General features: G+C 40.1%; 1 protein-coding gene across 1 annotated transcript in view; it reads left to right on the top strand.

The window, feature by feature from the left end:
- Positions 1-6755: 6755 nt before the first annotated feature.
- The window catches only part of LOC112236030 (signal-induced proliferation-associated 1-like protein 1), a 230058-nt gene continuing 226726 nt past the window's right edge, over positions 6756-10087 (top strand). Inside the window, 1 exon segment of the mRNA XM_042322686.1 lies at positions 6756-7019. The gene's annotated coding sequence lies outside the window, so the exon portion shown is untranslated.

Here is a 10087-nt window from a genome sequence, read left to right as displayed (position 1 = left end):
GTTAAACAGCCTCTATCTCAAGGCCATCAGACTGTTAAACAGCCATCACTAACATTGAGTGGCTGCTGCCAACATACAGACTCAATCTCTAGCCACTTAAATAATTAACAATTGGATGTAATGAATGTATCACTAGTCACTTAAACAAGGCCACTTTATATAATGTTAACATACCCTACACTCATTCTCATCTCGTACTTTCTAGGGAGTTTTTCCTAGCTACCGTGCTTCTACACCTGCATTGCTTGCTGTTTGGGGTTTTAGGCTGAGTTTCTGTACAGCACTTTGAGATATCAGCTGATGTACGAAGGGCTATATAAATACATTTGATTTGATTTGATTATATACTCATCTCAAATGTATACACTGTACTCTATACCATCTACTGCATCTTGCCTATGCCGTTCGGCCATAGCTCATCCATATATTTATATGTACATATTCTTAATCATTCCTTTACACTTGTGTGTATAAGGTAGTTGTTGTGATATTGTTAGATTACTTGTTAGATATTACTGCACGGTCGGAAATAGGAGCACAAGCATTTGGCTACACTCGCATTAACATCTGCTAACCATGTGTATGTGACCAATAAAATTTGATTTGATTGGACAGTAAATCTCAGTAAGACAAAAATAATGGTGTTCCAAAAAAGGTCCAGTTGCCAGGACCACGAATACAAATTCCATCTAGACACCGTTGCCCTAGAGCACACAAAAAACTATACATCCACTACCGTTCAAAAATGTGGGGTCACTCAGAAATGTCCTTGTTCTTGAAAGAAAAGCACATTTTGTCCTGTAAAATAACATACATTGATCAGAAATACAGTGTAGACATAGTTAATGTTGTAAATGACCATTGTGGCTGGAAACGGCTGATTTTTTAATGGAATATCTACATAGGCGTACAGAGGCCCATTATCAGCAACCATCACTCCTGTGTTCCAACGGCATGTTGTGTTAGCTAATCCAAGTTTATCATTTTAAAAGGCTAATAGATCATTAGAAAACCCTTTTGCAATTATGTTAAAATTATGTGAAAACTGTTGTTCTGATTAAAGAAACAATAAAATAAAACTGGCCTTCTTTAGACTAGTTGAGTATCTGGAGCGTCATCATTTGTGGGTTCGATTACAGGCTCAAAATGGCCAGAAACAAAGACTTTCTTTTGAAAATCGTCAGTCTATTCTTGTTCTGAGAAATTAAGGCTATTCCATACGAGAATTTGCCAAGAAACTGAAGATCTCATACAACTCTGTGTAATACTCCCTTCACAGAACAGCGCAAACTGGCTCTAACCAGAATAGAAAGAGGAGTGGGAGCCACCGGTGCACAACTGAGCAAGAGGACAAGTACAGTCGTGGCCAAAGGTTTTGAGAGTGACACAAATATTAATTTCCACAAAGTCTGCTGCCTCAGTTTGTATGATGGCAATTTGCATATACTCCAGAATGTTATGAAGAGTGATCAGATGAATTGCAAGTAAGAGAGAGCAACTTCTCCCAACCATCCAGGAACAGTTTGGTGACAAACAATGCCTTTCCCAGCATGATGGAGCACTTTGCCATAAGGCAATAGTGATAACTAAGTGGCTCGGGGAACAAAACATTGATATTTTGGGTACATGGCCAGGAAACTCCCCCGACCTTAATCCCATTCAGAACTTGTGGTCAATCCTCAAGAGGCGGGTGGACATACAAAACCCCACAAATTCTGACAAACTCCAAGCATTGATTATGCAAGAATGGGCTGCCATCAGTCAGGATGTGGCCCAGAAGTTAATTGGCAGCATGCCAGGGCAGATTGCAGAGGTCTTGAACACTGCAAATATTGACTCTTTGCATCAACATCATGTAATTGTCAATAAAAGCCTTTGACACTTATGAAATGCTTGTAATTATACTTCAGTATTCCATAGTAACATCTGACAAAAATATCTAAAGACACCGAAGCAGCAAACTTGGTGGAAATTAATATTTGTGTCATTCTCAAAACTTTTGGCCACGACTGTACATTAGAGTGTCTAGTTTAAGAGACCGGCCCCCTCACAAGTTCTCAACTGGCAGTTTCATTAAATAGTACCCGCAAAACACCAGTCTCAATGTCAACAGTGAAGGACTCCAGGATGCTGGCCTTCTAGGCAGAGTTGCAAAGAAAAAGCCAGATCTCAGACTGGCCAATAAAAATCAAAGATTAAGATGGGCATCAGAACACAGACACTGGACAGAGCAACTCTGCGTTGTACGAGATCTTCAGTCTTTTAAAATGATCAACGAGGATTAGCTAGCACAACGTGTCATTGGAACACAGGAGTGATGGTTGCTGATAATGGGCCTCTGTACATCTATGTAGATATTCCATTAAAAAAATCTGCAGTTTCCAGCTACAATAGTCATTTCCAACATTAACAATGTCTACACTGTATTTCTGACCAATTTGATGTTATTTTATTGGACAGAAAATGTGCTTTTCTTTAAAAATCAAGGACATTTCTAAGTGACCCCAAACTTTTGAACGGTAGTGTACCTTGGCCTAAACATCAGAGCCACAGTTAACTTTAACAAATCTGTGAATGATCTGAGAAACAAGGCAAGAAGGGCCTTCTATGCCATCAAAAGGAAAAAAAATACTTGAATCAATTATAGAACCCATTGCCCTTCATGGTTGTGAGTTCTGGGGTCCGCTCAGAAACCAAGAATTCACAAAATGGGATAAACACCAAATTGAGACTCTTGCAGAATTCTGCAAAAATATCCTCTCTGTAATGCATGCAGAACAGAATTACGCCGATACACGCTAATTATCAAAATCCAGAAAAGAGCTGTTAAATTCCACAACCAATAAATCCGATTTTGATAAACTCCCATATCTATTGGGGGAAATATCACAGTGTGCCATCACAGCAGCAAGATTTGTGACCTGTTGCCACAAGAAAAGGGCAACCAGTGAAGAACAAACACCATTGTAAATACAACCCATATTTATGTTTATTTATTTTCCCTTTTGTACTTGAACTATTTGCACATACTGTAATATAGACATTTGAAACGTCTTTATTCTTTTGTAACTTCTGTATGTTTAATGTTTACTGTATATTTTTTTATTGTTTATTTCTCTTTTGTTTATTGTCTATTTCACTTGCTTTGGCAATGTTAACACACCCATTAACATATGTTGCCAATGCCAGTCAAGCCCTTAAATTGAATTGAGAGAGCAGTATAGCGGTATAAAATATGTGTTTGTTTTTTAACAGACACACACAAACGTTCAAACCCAATAAAACAAGGTTACTTAGAATGAACTCCTTCGGACTCAACTCAACAGTATTTTCCTCATCTATGATTTGTGTTGCAGTAGATCTGTGATGCAACTCGTACCTCAAGTGGAGCTACAGCCTTAAAATACACCTAGTAAATAATTGATGATTTACCCTCCATTCTCCCTTTGCTTTCCAATATTTGTTTGTGCACTTTGATGGGGTAAGAGTTTAAGGCATGTTTCAACAGAGCTGATTGGGCCTTCTCTATGACTGGTGTTTATTGGTCTAGCACCAAGAGGCCCAAGCAAATTCAGCCAATGATACGCCGAAGGTTATCGATTCAAATATGTGCTGGGGAGGACGGCTCATAATAATGTCTGGAACGGAGTAAATGGAATGGAACCCATGTGTTTTGATGCATTTGATACCATTACAATGATTCCTCGCCAGCCATGACCACAAGCCTGTCCTTCCCTGTGCCCCTCTACATGCTACTACCCCCGCTACATGCTATTACCCCCTCGACATGCTATTACCCCCTCGACATGCTACTACCCCCTCTACACTTTCCTGTCTGTGCCCCTCCACAGGGTCATTCTCTAACTCCTCTCAGTGATCATAAAGGTTAAATAAAGGTTAAATAAAAATAAAATAAATAAAAACAGTGATAATTCAATAGGGTCGTATATTAGTTTGATCCTTCTCTAAAAAGGGGGGCAACCGTTTGGTTCCACTCAGAGCCTCATTATAACATTGTACATTCTGACAGTATTCATAGTGCTCTGGTGTAAAACCAGACTAGAACCTAATAATATGGACATACAGATTGTGCAGAATAGGCTACTTCTAATGCTAGAAAGAAAACAAGAACAATACATTTTTGTTCTCATGGTTTGTCCATCTTGTAACATGGTCAAACCCCTCAAATGTTCAGTAACCAACCACACTGAGAAAGTAAAATAACATGGATTATTGTAGTGTAATGAATTTAGCACAAGATTCAGTGTAATGAACTATCCATGTGTGTCCCCTCGGTGATGGTATAGCTAGCATTGTAGGGGTAGGTATTTTACCTTTATTTAACGAGGCAAGTCAGTTAAGAACAAATTCTTATTTTCAATGACGGCCTAGGAAGTGTGGGTTAACTGCCTGTTCAGGGGCAGAACGACAGATTTGTACCTTGTCAGCTCGGGGTTTGAACTTGCAACCTTCCGGTTACTAGTCCAACGCTCTAACCACTCATAATATTTATTGTTTCATAATTATTATGCTCCAAGATAACTTAATCCCAAGCAGCCGGGTGGCTTATCCGATAGCTGACCCTACACCTAACCCTAACCTTAACCCCAACTCCTAACCCCTGACCCTAAAATAGCCCTTTTTCCTTGTGGGTAAAATGTCCCCACTTGTCTGAATTTTCCTTGTTTTTGTAATCTTGAGAACTTCTGGTCCCCCCCCATGACAGATTGAAGTGGGTGTTATCAATATTCATGGTAATATTACTGGAATGGTGTGGGTTTTAATGAACATAGTCTGTCTCTCTTTGTTTCTATCAGATTATTATGTAATTCTGGACTGTTCCGCAGCTCAGTGGAGGAGAGATAGGCCTGCCCATTCAGTCTCTGCTTTATCTGTGAAGTCAGCAATGATCAACTAGGGTGAGTGAGATAGAGAGAATGAGAGAGATAGAGAGTGAGAGAATGAGAGAGATAGAGAGTGAGATAGAGAGAGAATGAGAGAATGAGAGAATGAGAGAGAGAGTGAGAGAGAGAGAGAATGAGAGAATGAGAGAGATAGAGAGTGAGAGATAGAGAGAATGAGAGAATGAGAGAGAGAGTGAGAGAGAGAGAGAATGAGAGAATGAGAGAGATAGAGAGTGAGTGAGAGAGAGAATGAGAGAATGAGAGAGATAGAGAGTGAGAGAATGAGAGAGATAGAGAGTGAGATAGAGAGAGAGCGAATGAGAGAGAGAAAAAACAAGAGAAAGACAGAGAGAGACCTGACTTGGCTGTGACATAATCTACCATAGAGACTTTAGGCCCAAAGTAATTTTTACACAAACTAGTCCTTTGTGTGTTCTGGCCCTGACCTTGCATGTTGCCTTGCTTGTTTCATGTCGGTGTTGTGTACAGTGTAGAAACAAGTCAGTGATTCAAGGCACATGTCATTGCATATTTACAAAACAAGTCCATCACATTAATTTTGTTTTGTAGGTCTAGCCTACATCTTATCACAACACTGTTGGCACTGGAAGATAGATTACAATATAGCATTGGCTTTTTTCCTACACTGACTGCTGGTTCAGAGGGGTACTGTACACTGGAGTTGTTTACCCAGAAGTCACAGCTGTAATCACTCTTAGAGACTTACCCAGAAGTCACAGCTGTAATCACTCTTAGAGACATACCCAGAAAGACTCACAGTTGTAATCACTCTTTAGAGACTTACCCAGAAGACTCAGCTGTAATCACTCTTTAGAGACTTACCCAGAAGACTCAGCTGTAATCACTCTTTAGAGACTTACCCAGAAGTCACAGCTGTAATCACTCTTTAGAGACTTACCCAGAAGTCACAGCTGTAATCACTCTTAGAGACATACCCAGAAAGACTCACAGTTGTAATCACTCTTAGAGACATACCCAAAAGACTCACAGCTGTAATTGCTGCCAAAGATCATTCTAACATGTATTGGCTCAGTGTGTTGAATAATTATCTAATCAATATATATTAGTGTTTTATTATTCATTCATCTTTAACAAATTGTAAAAATAAAAATCCACGTTGACATTACAGAGTACTTGTTGAATTTTTATTGTAATCCAAATTTGTAACAACAAAATATTTAAATCCGGAAGTGGAAATACAAGCCTGGGTGGATGGACCAATCATTTGCTAAATGTGCCACCGATACGTTTGATAACTTTAGACAAATTCACAGACAAAGACATACTGGTGCTGAAAGTTGTACAACAGAATGCAACATTTACCATGTAGGAAGTATTTTACCTGATGGTAAGATTGTGTATCAAAGTCTGAAAGTCTGTTTACCTGCTAATTAAGCTAGCTGCAACATTAGACCTACCAGTGAAACTGCTGAGATGAGATGAATGGCATCACCCCAGTGGAAAGTGAAAGCAACGGGGTGATGTTGACTATGAAATATCAGCTGTTTGTAATTCTGCCCGAAAATGTTTTAGAAATGTCTTTGATTTTAACTAAGAAGAAACGCTAAAACGACAGAACCCCACCCACCAGAAATGTCTTTGATTTTAACTAAGAAGAAATCTGAAATACCACCCCAGTTGCCATTGAATTGGTGGGATTCATTGCCTTCTCCGTTACACTGCAGTTTAAGCTGGCTGCTGTTGCCAGAGCAACGGAACGGTCTCGCTCACTCTCTCTCTCTCTCTCTCTCTCCATCCTTTTTCGCGTTATTTCCCTTCCTGTTTATCGCGAGAGTTGCTGCAGCGTTAAAGAGTTGACTTGCAGTGACCTCATCTCTCCAGCAGCTGCAGCGCGACCGAGGCGGAGGCTGTCAAGCAACTTTTGTGTATGAACTTCCAAGTTTTGAACGATAGCAAAAGGAAGGAGAAACTGGAGTAAAGGGAACAACGGATAAGAAAAGACAATACTATTTTGACGTTTTTGTCGTGGTGAAAATCTAGAGACTCGACGCTCACCTTGTGGCCAAACATTGTGATAGAGGTTTTCCTGGAATCTGTGTCTCTCTGAGAACGGCGGAGGTGGGGAGAGGAAAGGTGAGTTTTCTGCTCCGGTTTTATTAATGACATCGCATGACATGATGCACACTGTGCTGTGGCGAGGTGGAGAAAATATTCCGTTATTTTCAGAAAGCCCACGGATGTGTATTTGTGGTATGAGCTATACAAGTTAGCTCATATAAATGTACATACAATTACTGTTCAATTGAAATCAGTTAATAAAGGTAGATACAACAAACGTTAAGTTGAGGAGCAGCTGAAAATTGGGAGTGAAAAGTTTAGTTACGACGAAAGATGCACGTTGTGTTGTATTCATTCATTTGCTAGCCATGCATAACATCAAATCTATCGGCGACACACTGATGCAGATATATTTTGGACGTGTCTCCTGAAGCAGACCTTCGCACATCGAATCAAGTTGAATAATCTGATTTTCACGACAATTGTTTTCCCATCTCTCTCTCTCTCTCCTTCACAACAAGATGACCACGCGTTGCTGCTGGCTGTCTTGAACCAGCTGTCCCCTTGGTTTGGGAATCATGGCTTGTGGGGGGGGCAACTCGATATTGTTTAGCACAATTTGATTGCTCATAATAACTAGCAGGTAGATTTGTTTTGTTTTATGCCGATCATATATAATAACGTTAGTGATATTGAAAGAATAGGTATGACGTCTTTGCATATTCATGGAATTGAAAATTCATATCGCACATTCCAGAACCCTTTAGTCCAAGTTATAACCTGCTCGCAGCAAAGTTTACCCCCAGTCATTTTGTTGTCAGTCAGAAATGGGGACAACGATGGCCGTTGACAGTAACAGGAACCAGAGATTAGATAAACATCATAACCATTTGTTTGATGCCTAATAGTGAATTTTTTTTTTTGGGGGGGGGGTAATGGAACATTGCCACAGGGCCTCTTCTTGGGTTTACATAGCTTCACCTGGCCATCACTGGTATGGGTGTTACAACGTACCCCCAGGCACCCCTAAAACCCGTACTGTAGGTAGGTATGGAATAAGAAGATTTATATAGGGAAATAACCATATTATTAGAATACTAATAATACCAGTAGTAATTTAGTAGTCTCTCTATGGAAACATCCACATCACAAACTACTTGATCTCTCTATTTGACATCACTTATTTAGCCTCCTTATTTGTTGTCACTTCTGTTTGTGTCAACCCCCCTTTCTTTTTTTTTTAAGACATTCTTCATTGAAGGCGGAACTTTGATGGATATGATGGTTGACCATTTTTGCATCACTATTTCTCGTCTGCAGGGTGCGTGGGTGGTGTTCTCATGCATTGTTGAGAAGACAAGCCAAGGCAGCAGAAGGGTGTGTGGGTGATTTTTGAGGGGCTGGTCTTTGGGGGGGGGGGTAGGTTGTTCTAAAATCATTGGAATGTAGGAGTGAATAAGCACCAGTCACTTCAGTCAGATGAGACTTGTTTTTCAGTAGTGGATACTGTTGCTCAAAAAAAATCACAAAATAGACTTGTTATTTCTAGGAATATATTCCACAAGGCACTGCTCTCATGGTGTTTTCATGTGTGTCATGCTTACACCTGGTTGTGCTGGTTAGGGGGATGATGTAATCACCACAACGGCCCAGAACGATCATTTGTTCACCCCCCCTCCAGTGCCTTGCCCTCCCTGTGTGTTACTGGTGGGTCGTCCACCTGTGGCGTGCAGCCTCTCTCCTCAGGGGATGGACACACGCGGTCGTAACAGCCTCTAAATGGATATGTCAACAGGAGCCCATCTGTATTCATTTGTCAGAGTAGTGGTTGAGTGGTGTGGTTGGTTCAGCAGTGATTGGTTCAACATGTCTGGTTTTGAGAGAGGATTGAAAAACAACATAGCAGATTAATTTCAGGCAACAGATAGATGGCTTTTAGATGCCGTCTGTCGTGCTGCCTGTTTGCGGCAAAATCCTAACACATTTGCAAGTGAACATCTCATCTTCTCTGCTGTCGTCAGTCTCATAATGCCAAGGCTGCCTGAGATCTGGGCTTTGTCCCAAATGGCAAACCTATGACAGGGATGGGCAACTGGCGGCCCACGTAAAATTACAAATATAATGCCTTCAAAGTATTCACACCCCTTTTTCCACTTTAAAAATAAATAAATCTTCACATAAATAGTTTTGACGGTATTGAAAAACCATCCTGTGGCTTTTTCCAAATATCCAAGTATACAATATATACGGTATACTGCCAAAGCCTAATCGATACACCCAGTCACGACAAAGGTACAGGTGTCCTTCCTAACTCAGTTGCTGGAGAGGAAGGAAACCACTCAGGGGTTTCACCATGCGGCCAATGGTGACTTTAAAAACAGTTACTGAGTTTAATGTCTGTGATAGGAGACAACTGAGGATGAATCAACAACATTGTAGTTACTCCACAATACTAACCTAAATGACAGACGGAACGGAAACTTTTACATTTATAAAAATATTCAAAATGTGTCCTGTTTGCAACAAGGCACTAAGTAATACTGCAAAAAAATGTGGCAAAGCAATTCAACTTTTTGTCCAGAGTACAAAGTGTTTTATACAACACATTACTGAGTACCACTCTCCATATTTTCAAGCATAGTGGTGGCTGCATCATGTTATGGGTATGCTTGTACTCATTAAGGACTGTAGTCCAGGTTTTTCAGGATAAAAACATGAATGGAATGGAGCTAATCACAGGGAAAATCCTAGAGGAAAACCTGGCTTCAGTCTGCTTTCTACCAAACACTGGGAGATGAATTCCCCTTTCAGCATGACGACAACCTTAAACACAATACCAAATATACGCTGGAGTTGCTAACCAAGGAGACAGTGAATGTTTCTGTTTTGACTTAAATCTGCTTGAAAATCTATGGCAAGACTTGAAAGTGATTTGTCTAGCAATGATCAACAACCATAGCTTGAATAAAAAAAATGTACAAATATTGTACATCCAGGTGTGCAAAGCTCTTATTTATTTAACCAGGTAGGCCAGTTGAGAACACCTTTATTTAACCAGGTAGGCTAGTTGAGAACACCTTTATTTAACCAGGTAGTCTAGTTGAGAACACCTTTATTTAACCAGGTAGGCTAGTTGAGAACAA

This window comes from Oncorhynchus tshawytscha, linkage group LG05, assembly GCF_018296145.1.
Source record: "Oncorhynchus tshawytscha isolate Ot180627B linkage group LG05, Otsh_v2.0, whole genome shotgun sequence".
Taxonomy (NCBI): Eukaryota; Metazoa; Chordata; class Actinopteri; order Salmoniformes; family Salmonidae; genus Oncorhynchus; species Oncorhynchus tshawytscha.
The sequence above is the reverse complement of the archived record's forward strand: the minus strand, read 5'-3'. Positions and strand labels throughout refer to the sequence as shown.